General features: G+C 40.4%; 1 pseudogene; it reads left to right on the top strand.

Annotated features, from left to right (window-relative positions):
• Positions 1-12,204, top strand: part of LOC142161919 (uncharacterized) — a 198,361-nt pseudogene extending 186,157 nt beyond the window's left edge.
• The last annotated feature ends 705 nt before the right edge of the window (positions 12,205-12,909 follow it).

The following is a 12,909-nucleotide window of genomic DNA, read 5'->3' as shown; positions in this document are numbered from 1 at the left end:
TTCGACAAAATTAAGTGGACTTTCGGATGGCTCCCTGTCACCAAAGTCATATACATGTTAGCTGAAGTGTGCTATCTTCTCCTGATGGGTCTCCGGAGCATTCAACCATATGCTCCTCATCGGGTTTTGCGCCAACTGGTCAGGTTTCAAACTATTCCCCATGACGAAGATCTGAGTCCACAAGTCGTCGAATTGGGCCCAAAAGTTGTATTCCCATAAGGAAGAGTTCGTCAAGTTTGGAATGAATGCAGATTTTTAGAACCTAAGACTCTGGTGCGGGATCTAGCTAAGGGTGAGGTAGACCCCAATTACATAAATTGGTTTGGTAAAAGGTTTCAGATCCCTCAAGAGCCCGAAAGGCCTGCCAAAAGACCCCATGTCCAACAATTCACTAACGACTCGCAGGAGCAGTGGGACTAGTTGGCAAAAGAAGAAAGCTATAGGGCCAAGATAAGTAAATTAGAGGGACAAATCATGGACCTCAAATTTGATAATAGTGCTTAAAATCCCGTGTTTTGCACATTGGTCCCTGAAATTTACGCATCCTGCTGCGGTTCCACCGCGGTCGCGGTCAAACCGCGGCCAAACACCCTCTCAGATTCTTCAGTTGTCCGCGACTATCCTCTGCCGCGGTTCTGCCGCAGTTGCGACAAAACTGCGGTTTTTCACCCTGTTCCGTTTGGAATTTGGAAAAACGTAAAACATGAACGTTGTATCCCATTGAGTTATCTTTCCAACCATATATTATAGAGCCCAAATGGAGTTCTGAGTTAATAGTTATGTCTATTTTACTAGACAGTGCACAATATGCCTCTTCGAGTTTTCGTTTTGTTGTTTTATCATCCGTTGATCCCCGAACGCGATCCCGGCTTAATTCCTTGAGCTATTACTCAGACTTCAAAGATCCAAACCACTTAAATTCATTACATAACATCTATATAGCTCGGAATCACACCTACAAGGCATAAAACACACAATTAGTGCAAAACACTAGCGATTAAAGCGCAAACTCAACTAAAGTGCAGTAAATTAGAGTGTAATAATCGACTAAAATACGTAATTATAGCCTATCATCAACACCCCACACTTAAACCATTGCTCGTCCTCGAGCAATCAAACTACACTTTTTTTATAGACACGACCTTTTTAAACAATTCTCCTAACTCATCAAACCAAGAGTATTTAAAATAGACTAAGCACAAAAGCGTAACATCTTCACCTCAAGATTTGACTCATAAGTACCACGTATTATTCACAATTCACCTACTTACTCTAACATAGAGGTCACTGACATTACCTTTCCTTCATGAGTCAAGTGCCCTCACACAACAAAAGAGAGTAGTTCCACACAATAAAATTTAAGAACACTTAGGAACTCAAGATAGAAAGAATTCACTCACTCTCAGAAATAACATTCATATGCCACAAAAGATGCACCATAAGCTTGCCCGTAGTGTACTACTCTACTAATGGAGCTCATTCAATCTAGGATCAATTAGGATTTTATTTGGTTGTAATGTAGGCTACGGGACATGTAGGATACATTTAGATATAAGAGTGACTACAACTCCCTTAGCACTTTAATACATATACTTTAACATTCAAACCCCATACTTATGTCAAGCCAAACTCCACCTTCACAACAATATACATCAACTCCCAAATTATTTAAGCACAATTATATCAAGAGTCACCACTATCAAAGAATAGTTTTTTTTTCACAACAATACAACTATATTATTTTTTTTTCATTCTTTTCTTTTCAATTCAAGTGGCTCTTGCTTTTCAAATCAATGCACCTTTTCTCCTTATTTCATTAGTTCCACTCAAAAGCCAAACCAACCACCCCACACTTTAACTTTTACAAAGTTCATAAACAATTCAAGTGCTCATGAGAGGTTACAATGGTTCAAATTGATGGTTAATTCAAACAAATGGGTAAGGCTTGTAATGTGGTTGCCAAAGAAATAAGATTATAGGCTCAAAGGGGTTAACTACGATACATAACAATTAGGTGGGTAAAATATACATATCTGGCTCAACAAAGAAATGCTTATATCACTTCCTAGACTGAATAAAACTACTATTTCGCTTTGCAAACACACGGGGCAAGTTCTAGGCATCAAATGCAATGCACAGAATACAACAAACCTCTCACACACATGACACATAACTCACTCAAGATTGGATCATCAAGACACTCTAGTCAAAGCAGTTAAGCAAAGTTAAGATCATACAATTTAAGGTACTTCTACAAGAGTCAAAAACTGAGCCTAAGCATCACAACCAAAGTACTCACTATTCTCAAGGCATAACAAAGTCAAGAGATATTGCTTCACTTCAAAACACAACACAATGGCTCCTACTCCCCAAAAAAAACTAACTACACCCGGTTCAAATAAAACCCTTGGAAAAGAACCGTGGTTTAAAGAAAAATCAAGGGGTAATTATTACACTACCTAACAAAAGAAAATCTTTTTGTACTTTTTCTTTAGACTTAAATCCCTCAAGAAAATTGTCTAATAGATCCATCGTCGGGAAAAGTCCAATCTTTTCTATTTAAAAAAAATTGTTCAATTAAACTAACACAACTAAAATAGCATAGAAAGTCACCCAGACAATTTTTTCACCCCACACTTAAAATTGTGCATTGTCCTCAATGCACACCATAACTAATAAAAAGGGTAAAAGAAACTCCCTGGTAGGCCAAAGGCCGAAACATTAACAGCTCATGGGTTACTCAGACTTCTCCCAAGTTTGGTCCTTTGTGCGGGTACCTCACACTTAGTTTCAACCATTTGGTTTGCTGTTGCATCCTTCCAATACCTTTGCTTTCCATGCTCCTAGAAAATAAAAAATTGACACTACAAAAATAATACAATTAAAAAAATAAAAAATAAATAAAAGAAAGCAATAAAGTTAGGTTACCTCCCAACAAGCGCTTGATTTAACGTCGTGGCACGACGTGAATCACTTTCTGCCTCCACTTCGAACTTATGAATCGCACCCCAAGTTTTGCTTCAAGCTTATGATTATGCTCTTGGGGCGGTACAAATTCTTGCGAGCCAAAAATTAGATAGAGTCTTATACACTTTTTGGCTCTCAATCGAGGAGTGTCACCTTGCCTAGATGGCCTTGAGAATTCAAAATATAAGGCTCATCTACCTCTTCCTTGGACTCCTTTTTATGCTCGTAAAGATCCATTCCCATTTCACCGTCTGAACATAATGTAGAGAAGTGTTTGGAATGAGGTCCAACACGCTCCAATACATGGGCTTCAAGATTTTCGACCTCCTCAACACCCAAAACACTAGATTCAACTAAATTTGTATCTTCAACGTTCCTGGTTGACTCTAGTATTACTTCTTCAACATCGGCATCCTCAAATTCTAGATGGTTAGAGTGTTGGGGTTCTACTTTTGACCCCTCCATTGGCACCTCTATTTCCGTCTCTAATGCAAACTGCTCTTGACTACTATCCATAATATTAACATATTGAGCATTAAAAACTTCAACTAATTGACTCACTTGAGCCTCTAAGTTGTGAATAGTTTCATCTTGCCTTTCTACCTGCAGCTGTATTTTACTTTGTTGTTCTATAATGCACTTTAACATATCTTCGATCTTCTTTAGGTCAGCTTTCCTAGGTTCTTTGTTCCTATTATCCTCACAAGAAAACGTAAAATTATCATAATAAGGGGTTGGGGGAAGACAAGAAATATAAACACAACCATGAAAGTGACCATCTTGACCACCACACACATCACACACATTCCACACATAAGATAGAGTTGGTGCACAAAACTCGCTCTCGGGAATATTTTGATAATTTTGCCAAGGGTGGTTTTCATCACAATATGCATAAGGAGGATTAAAAGTAGAATTACCAACATCAAAACTTTCATTATTCCATGATTGCATGTTTTTTTTAAATCAACAAGTAAAACAAAAAATGAAAAAATATCAAATACAAAAAATAAAAATTAAAGTTCAAACTTGAAACCTAGTAATATGTACACCTACAGCTACACCGTTAGTTCCCCGGCAACGGCGCCAAAATTTGATCACGCCCAACTATGCCTTATAAAAAGGACAATGCGGTCATTGCAAATATAATCTGGTTTACAAGTCCGGAGTCGAATCCCACAGAGAACTAAGGCTTAGCTACAGTTGTTCACTATCACCAAGAAGACAAGCTTGAACAGTTCCTAACTTATACATATTTAGATTCTTGTGTTTAACTAATTGATTAACAAATTAAAATAATAAATTAACAACTAAAGATACTAAGAGTTAGAGACAAGATTAAGGAGGTCTAGAGTTATGATTTCCTCAATTGTCGGAATCCTTCCCGCTATGTCTTCTATAAATTCGCCTAAGTATTCTCTACCGATTATGAGCACTCTTATTACCGTAAATATCTCCCGAGTAATCACGACAATTTACTAGAAGCACTCTCCCGAGCTACGCTAGCTGGCTTTCGATACAACTCACTTCAGATCGCACCCAAGGCTTCGTTATCCCTAATCCCGCCTTTAAACCCTCGGTTATTGATCCCTCATATACTCTGGGAGTGGTGTTGTTCAACAATTACCTAAATATGCACTCTCTCCCGAGTTATACATACTAAATAGGCACAGCTAATTGAGAGCTCTTCAATTAACTACAATAAGAACGTAGTTGAACAAATAGAGATTATACTACGGCTCAATTATATAAAAACATAACAAGAATTTATCCTACAAAAGGTTCTATCAAAACTCTAGATAACAAATTAGCTATTCATAATAGTATGTAAAACTACAATACTAAAAGTCATAACCAACAATGAAAAATAGGAAGAGGAAAGAAAAAACTTGTAGAAGAATTCCCAAGCCTTGCTCCTATTGTGTCTCTGCCTCCTTAGGTCAATCCTATGTCAAAAATATGTCCAATCCTTTTCTTGGTCGGCTTCCTTGGTTTAATATAAGGTTTAGGGCTTAAAATCCCGTGTTTTGCACATTGGTCCCTGAAATTTACGCATCCTGCCGCGGTTCCACCGCGGTCGCGGTCAAATCGCGGCCAAACACCCTCTCAGATTCTTCAGTTGTCCGCGACTATCCTCTGCCGCGGTTCTACCGCGGTCGCGATAAAACCGCGGTTTTTTACCCTGTTCCGTTTGGAATTTAGAAAAACGTAAAACATGAAAGTTGTATTCCTTTGAGTTATCTTTCCAACCATATATTATGGAGCCCAAATGGAGTTCTGAGTAAATAGTTATGTCTATTTTACTAGGCAGTGCGCAATATGCACCTTCGAGTTTTTGTTTTGTTGTTTTATCATCCGTTGATCCCCGAACGCGATCCCGGCTTAATTCATTGAGCTATTACTCAGACTTTAAAGATCCAAACCACTTAAATTCATTACATAACATCTATATAGCTCGGAATCACACCTACAAGGCATAAAACACACAATTAGTGCAAAACACTAGTGATTAAAGCGCAAACTCAACTAAAGTGCAGTAAATTAGAGTGTAATAATCGACTAAAATACGTAATTATAGCCTACCATCAGGCCAATTGAATGCTTGTTATTTTAATATCAGCCTTTTAAATGAACGAGTTTGGGTTGAACCATTCGCTCGAAATAAGAGTTCAAATTCCATTAGTGCTTAAATAATTAGATTCCATTAAATAGATTTGAGGCGTGCCATATTAAGTAAGATATAGTTTATAGCCCTCAAAAGCTTAGTTTGAGTTTCCTTTAAAATCGGAATCGAGGTGTGCCATGCCAAATAAAATCTCAAACGCATGGCCCTCACTTAATTAATTTTAATCCTTTAGAAATTGAAGTGTGCCATTTAGTTGAATTTTCCATGGCCCTCGCAAACTTGAAAGTGCGTAGTCGCTTTAGGCAAACAACAACAACAACAACGACCCAGTATAATCCCACAAGTGGGGTATGGGGAGGGTAATATGTACGCAGACCTTACCCCTACCCCGAAGGGTAGAGAGGCTGTTTCCAGGAGGCTGTTTAATGCGTAGTCGCTTTAGGCGCGTAATTTAAATTAACTTCCTTAAACTCGGGTGTGCATTTCATGTGACCCAAATCCAAATCTCAACAACATTAAATAAAATGTGTCATGGACCGCGAGTGCATTTCATGTGGCGTGGTTCAAGACGTATTTTAAATAATGTTGAATCTTCCTAAAATCAATTAAAAGCGGCTAATACGTTAAAAATGTACCATAGGCTAAAACTTGTACTAAAATCGGATAATAGGCCAATTTTAATAGCTTAAGCGACCGTGCTAGAACTATGGAACCCGGGAATGCCTAACACCTTCTCCCGGGTTAACAGAATTCCTTACTTAGAATTTCTAGTTCGTAGACTTCAAAAGGAAAGTCGATTTTCCTCGATTTGGGATTTTAAAATAAACCGGTGACTTGGGACACCAATTAAAATATTCCAAGTGAAGACTCTGAAGAATTAAAGTAAATAATCTCATTTCGATTAATGTCACTTTAATTGGAAAAAACTCCCCATATACCCCCTGGGGTGGTAAAAAAGGAGGTGTGACAGCTCTGGCGACTCCGCTGGGGATCGAACCCAGAACTTCGGCTCAGGGTTTAAGAATTCGAGCTTATAATAACTGTTATAGTTGGCTTGTTTTATCTGATTTTTACATGTTGAGCCTAATGTGCTAAATGCTGTTTTTTACCTCTTTGATATTGTGTGAACTGTATATAAACTGCTACAAAACCCTTCTTCTCTCTAAGTCTTCTAAATCATCTGGGAAGTGTGCACTTCGTGTGACTTCTTTTCTGTTAGAAGTCTTATCCAATTTTAGAACGAGGCTCGGACAAGTTGCAAAACCGGTGAAACTTCTGTATTCCTGGTACGCTGCCCCCCTCCCCCCCCCCCCGGCTCGAGTCGTCCGCTCGGGTAAGCCAGGTCTAGAACAATACACCCATGTTTTTAAACCTAGTATAACAAAACCTCATGCATGAACGTTTGTTTGCATCACGTGCATCTGACTTTGGAGACTCAACACAGAGGTTTGGTCTGTCTAGGACAGGTGTACCCGAAATAAAAAGACCATTCTAATGCATTCTACTTGCTACTTGTGCATTTATTTGCTTCGGATTTGCATGTTGACCGTCTTATGAATAATATGAGAAAAGTTGGGAAAATGAAAATCAATTTAAGAGTTAAGAGAGATAATTACTCATTTTTGAAACTCTGCCGAAATTTTGAAAATAAAAGAGGAAAATCTTGTTTTGAAAATAGTTAGTTTTATTTTGTCAAATCTGCCCGAACTATGCCAGTTTGATTCTCACCGGATGTGGGATACGTAGGCAACCTTCATCGGGTCCAACTTCATTTTTGCAAAATAACACAAAAAGAACAAATTTTTTTATTTTTATTGTAAATAAGTAAGGTGATGTTATTCTTGTCTAAAATAGCCGAATGTCCCCAAAAGGGTGCCGGAAGGTTGTTTTTACAAGAACAGACACATATGGTCTCTTTTTCAAAGCTTTGGCCGGTTAGCAAACACAACGTTAAAATCTTCTTCCCCGAAGTGCTGAAAGGCTGTATTTGCAAAGTCGGGTTTTTATTTTTAAAATAAAAATTGTGAAAAATGGTGATAACTTTTCTTGAGTCAAAAGGAATCGTGATATTTTTAATTGAATCACCCTAATAAATGTGCAGGATGAGCACAAATGAAAATGAACCCTTTGTAGTTCTTAAGGAAATCTCATTACAGCTCCATATGTGGTGGAACGACTTAGGGAAGGTCAGTAGAGGGACTGTGGTAAAAGTTTTGGGCGGTCTCACTAGATTTCTGAAAATCAAACCGAGATTGGATGTGATTGAGGCCTTGATATCTTTCTGGGACCCCACTCATAATGTGTTTCACTTTTTCTGATTTTGAGCTCACCCCCACGCTGGAGGAAATAGCGGGCTATGTCGGTCTTAGTGGGAATCTTAGAAGTCGGTACCCGATGGCACCAAGAGCAGTGTCTCCTCACAAGTTTCTAGATCTGTTAAACATCAGTCGGGAGGTTCAGGATGGTAATTTATCTAATGGGTTTTGCACTTTCCAGTTCTTGTACCAGTGCTATGGCAATGCCCAAGGTTTTGAAGCACCGAATACTGGTATGACCCATGCAAGAAACAAAGATAAATGGGAGGCACGTTGGGGTTTGGCCTTTATAGTGGAATTCTTGGGTGTCCTGATCTGTCCGAGAAAAGACGGCAACATAGAATTGGGCCTCGTAGGAATGGCCGAAGTCATGATTAAAAAAACTAATGGAACCTTGGTTCCAATGATCTTATCTGAGATTTACAGAGCTTTGACCATCTGTCCAGAAGGGGGGAAATTCTTCCAGGGCTGTAACCTACTCCTACAATTGTGGATACAAGAACATCTTTATCATCGTGTCAGGTATATGAACTACGACATGACTGGTTTGAATTGCATCGAAGATTTTGAAAACCGAGTGGTGGATGTTGAATTTCCAGAGGGTACAAAGTCTTGGTTTGCGTACTTGAGTTCTTTAACTTCGACAAAATTGAGTGGACTTTCGGATGGCTCCCTGTCACCAAAGTCATATACATGTTAGCTGAAGTGTGCTATCTTCTCCTGATGGGTCTCCGGAGCATTCAACCATATGCTCCTCATCGGGTTTTGCGCCAACTGGGCAGGTTTCAAACTATTCCCCATGACGAAGATCTGAGTCCACAAGTCGTCGAATTGGGCCCAAAAGTTGTATTCCCATAAGGAAGAGTTCGTCAAGTTTGGAATGAATGCAGATTTTTAGAACCTAAGACTCTGGTGCGGGATCTAGCTAAGGGTGAGGTAGACCCCAATTACATAAATTGGTTTGGTAAAAGGTTTCAGATCCCTCAAGAGCCCGAAAGGCCTGCCAAAAGACCCCATGTCCAACAATTCACTAACGACTCGCAGGAGCAGTGGGACTAGTTGGCAAAAGAAGAAAGCTATAGGGCCAAGATAAGTAAATTAGAGGGACAAATCATGGACCTCAAATTTGATAATAGTGTCCAAGCTGCTGCAGATGAAGGGGAGATGAAGAAGCTGGCTCAGGAAAACGAAGCCCTCAAAACTCAAATCCAGAAAATGAGAATAGCTGCTAAGAACCAAGAAAGAAGCCGAGCAGATGAAAGGCTTATAAGTGGTCTCAGAAAGAAAGTACTCGAGCATCAAGATGACTTAGAAAAATCTGAGGCTAGTCTTGTAAGAGTTCGAGCATAACTGGCAAAGAATGCAGAAGGGCGGGTAGAGTTCATGTGGCAAATGAAAAGAAAATATGAGGGGACAATCACCAATCTGAAAAGAAAGCTGACTACCCTTGAAAATGAGGCGGCCAAACAGGCTAGAAACCTTAAAGCCGAAAGGGGACATTGCTATGCTTTGATGGCCCAGATGGAGGAAGATATGCAACAGTTACAGAATCAAAACCATCATGACACTTAGGTGCTAGAAGCCCGGACTCAGCAAATCGGGCGATTGCTTTAAGAAAAGGGTATTATCCGAGAGAGGGTTAGAGCAATTGCTGACTATATCATCATGAGATGCCATGCATGTGAGGACATGACTCAAACCACTTTCTTCGCTGCAGTAATGACATTTCTCCGCCAAATAATGAGTGATCTGGAGCGGCTTCAAGGGGATCTCGCACAAAGGCCCGTAGTAAGACCGAATGATGTCCCACGGGCCCCAGGAGTCGAAGCACTTATGTACTCATGATTTTCATTTTATCGAGTCTGTATTTCAATTTTTAGTTTAAAATTTGTTTTGAGACTGTTTGTAGTTTTTAAAATTCCAAGAAATGAGTATGTTGAAGTCTTTTGTAATAGAAAAGTTTAGCAGTTTTGTTAATGAAAATTGAAAATTCCAAAAAGTTATTTCTTTATTTTTGCATTTTTTTTTCTTGAACTACGTAATGATCTGATTCATGCGGCGTCGTGATACGTAGGCAATCCTCATCGGATCCGGTCATAATTTTTGTAAATAACTCAAATAAAATAGGGATGTGAAAGGAAAGAACCGAAAGAAAAACCAAAAAGAAAGAAAAGAGAGCCAAAGAAAAACGAAAAAAAAAGAGCAAGGAAAGAGAGGAAAGAAAAGAGAGGAAAATGGGAATAAGAGGAGAAGTACAAAAAGCCAAAGTGGAAAGGAAAAATAATTTGGGGAAATAAGCAAAAGCCGGGATGAAACATGCAACTGCTGCGAAACATATAAAAACACATTTAGCTGTATAGGTGCATCACACCCCCCAACGTGCGATTACCTATGTGTTAACTGCTCCAAACTGACCGGTTTGTTGTCTACTATTAAGTACAGGTTCTATAGTAAGGTGATTGATTTTGTTGTAGTCTGGCTTCGCATCAGTACTTCACGAGGTCTAAAGGAAGTGTTGAAATGTCTTTGGAAAGCCATTTGCCAACAGTCCCTATTTCGGAGGATAGTCCGATCTCGGCCATCCCAACTTCTAAGTCAGCAACTGTTGAGGAAAATAGGATTTTGCATCTCCGCGTGATGGAAATGTGGGACGCCTGGGCCAACGGAAGAGAACCACCAACTGCGATACCCGGATTCCCTGAGCTGTTTTCCAGAGCGAGTGGGACCTCCAACATCCCTGTAAGTTATCCAAATACCCCACTGGGATATTCTACCATTTCAGCCCACTTTGCTGGAACACCTTCTGAGGCTCGTCCCCAGGTGTTAACTTCAGGCGCTGCTTCAAACATATTCATTGCAGCACCTTGTTCAGCTACGGCACAACCTACTCTACCTAGGCCTAGCTTTGATCCATCTTCCTTCACATTTCAAGCACCATCCTTCCCACTGGAACCCACCCAGTTTACTACCAATGCTTACCCTCAGCCGCCTTAGTACGAGTTTACCACGGGGCAGGAGAAAACCACAAAAACCCCTGAGCAAGAGGAGATTACCAGAAAAATGAGAAGCATGGAGCAAAGTCTCAAAAATATACAGGGTCTGAGTGGGCAAAAGAGCGTATCTTATGCTGACCTGTGCATGTTCTTGCACGTACATTTACCCTTGGGTTTCAAAACCCCAAAATTTGAAAAATATGACAGGCATGGGGATCCCATAACCTACCTCAAAAGGTATTGCAACCAATTGTGGGGAGCGGGCGGAAAAGAGGAGCTTCTCATGGCTAACTTTGGAGAGAGTTTGGTCGGTATTGCTTCTGAATGGTATATGGATCAGGATATATCTCCTTGGTATATTTGGGATGACCTGGATCGGGACTTTGTCAGGTAGTTTCAATATAACATCGACATTTCCCCTGACAGAAATTCATTGTCAAATCTAAAAAAGAAGTCCTCGGAGAGCTTCCGAGAGTATGCTGTCAAATGGCGCGAACAAGCGGCCAGAGTCAAACCTCCAATGGACGAAACAGAGTTGGTCAAACCTCCAATGGACGAAACAGAGTTGGTCAAACCTCCAATGGACGAAACAGATATGGTTAGTGTCTTTCTTCAAGCCCAAGAGGCTGATTATTATTAGAACATGATGTCTGCGATGGGGAAGCCATTTGCCGAGGCCATCAAAATTGGTGAAATGGTTGAGAATGGCTTAAAAACACGACGAATCTTGAGTCAGTCTGCTATAAGGGCTACCTCTCAAGCAATTCAAGGCGGGTCTGGAGGTGTAGCAAACCGAAAGAAGAAGGAAGAAGCGGAAATGGCAACTTCAAGTGTAAGAAAACCCCATCCACCTAGACCTCTTTTCCCTGAAAGAACCCCACAACATTACTATCCCCACCAAGATGTGGCTTACGCTATGGTTCCTCAGCCATACGTAGTGATGAATGCCCAACCCTACATTAGGCCACAACAACAATTTAATCAAAACCGAGCTCTATTTCCCAAAAATCAACCTCCTCACCAAGCTCATTATAATCCCCAACCTCCACAGAACAACTTCCGTTCCTGGGAACCACCCAAGATAGCAAACTTCATACCCATTGGTGAGTCATATTCCAGCCTTTTCCCCAAACTTGTCCAGATGGGTTTGTTGCAGCCTGTACCCCAAACCAGGCAAAATCCAGCGTCGCCCGCTTACAGAGCCGGTACTCGATGTGCCTACCATTCAGGGGCAGAAAGGTATGATATAAATAATTTTTTGACCTTGAAAAGAGCTGTGGAAAACCTCTTAGAACAAAAGTGAATAGTGCTAAAGGATGAAGACGTTCCTAATATAACCAATAATCCATTACCGGCTCATAACAACGGGCCAGTTATTGGAATAATTTGTGAAGATAGGGAGTTTGACCCAGCTCTAAAAGCCATCATTGCCATAGACGATGTGGAAAAGGGGGAGAAGAACAGTAAACCCGCCCTCAGAATACAGAAAAGAAAGTGGAAACCAAAACTGGGGCAGCGCCCTCAAAAGATGTCGTTCTCTATGTTCCCCGGGGCCACAAGAAAGAACAGATATCACTGAGCCCTCCAAGAAGGTTTGAGCTAAACGAGGGAGCTAATGTATGTGCCCAAAGGGACCTGCATGGTGCAGAGGGCCAGTAATTTCACCAAGGCTGAATGAGCCCGTGGTTATTGTCCGCGCATCGCAAAGGCCCATGACAGATCCCACTATCGCTCCATAGAATTACAACAAAGCGGTAGTAACTTACAGAGGTAAAGAGATCTCGGGAGAAGTTATGGAAAATAACCCGGCCGAGAAGTACCTCAATTTGGAGGAAGTGAATAATGCCACAAAAAAGCGTTTCCCACCCAAGAAGCCAGTGAGTGCTGAAGAAGCAGAAGAGTTCTTCCGAAAAATGAAAATGGCGGATTACGAGATAATTGACCAACTTCGGAAGTCTCCTGCTCAAGTCTCTTTGTTGTCTCTGCTAATGAATTTAACTGAACATCA

This window comes from Nicotiana tabacum, chromosome 1 (assembly GCF_000715075.1).
Source record: "Nicotiana tabacum cultivar K326 chromosome 1, ASM71507v2, whole genome shotgun sequence".
Taxonomy (NCBI): Eukaryota; Viridiplantae; Streptophyta; class Magnoliopsida; order Solanales; family Solanaceae; genus Nicotiana; species Nicotiana tabacum.
The sequence above is the reverse complement of the archived record's forward strand: the minus strand, read 5'-3'. Positions and strand labels throughout refer to the sequence as shown.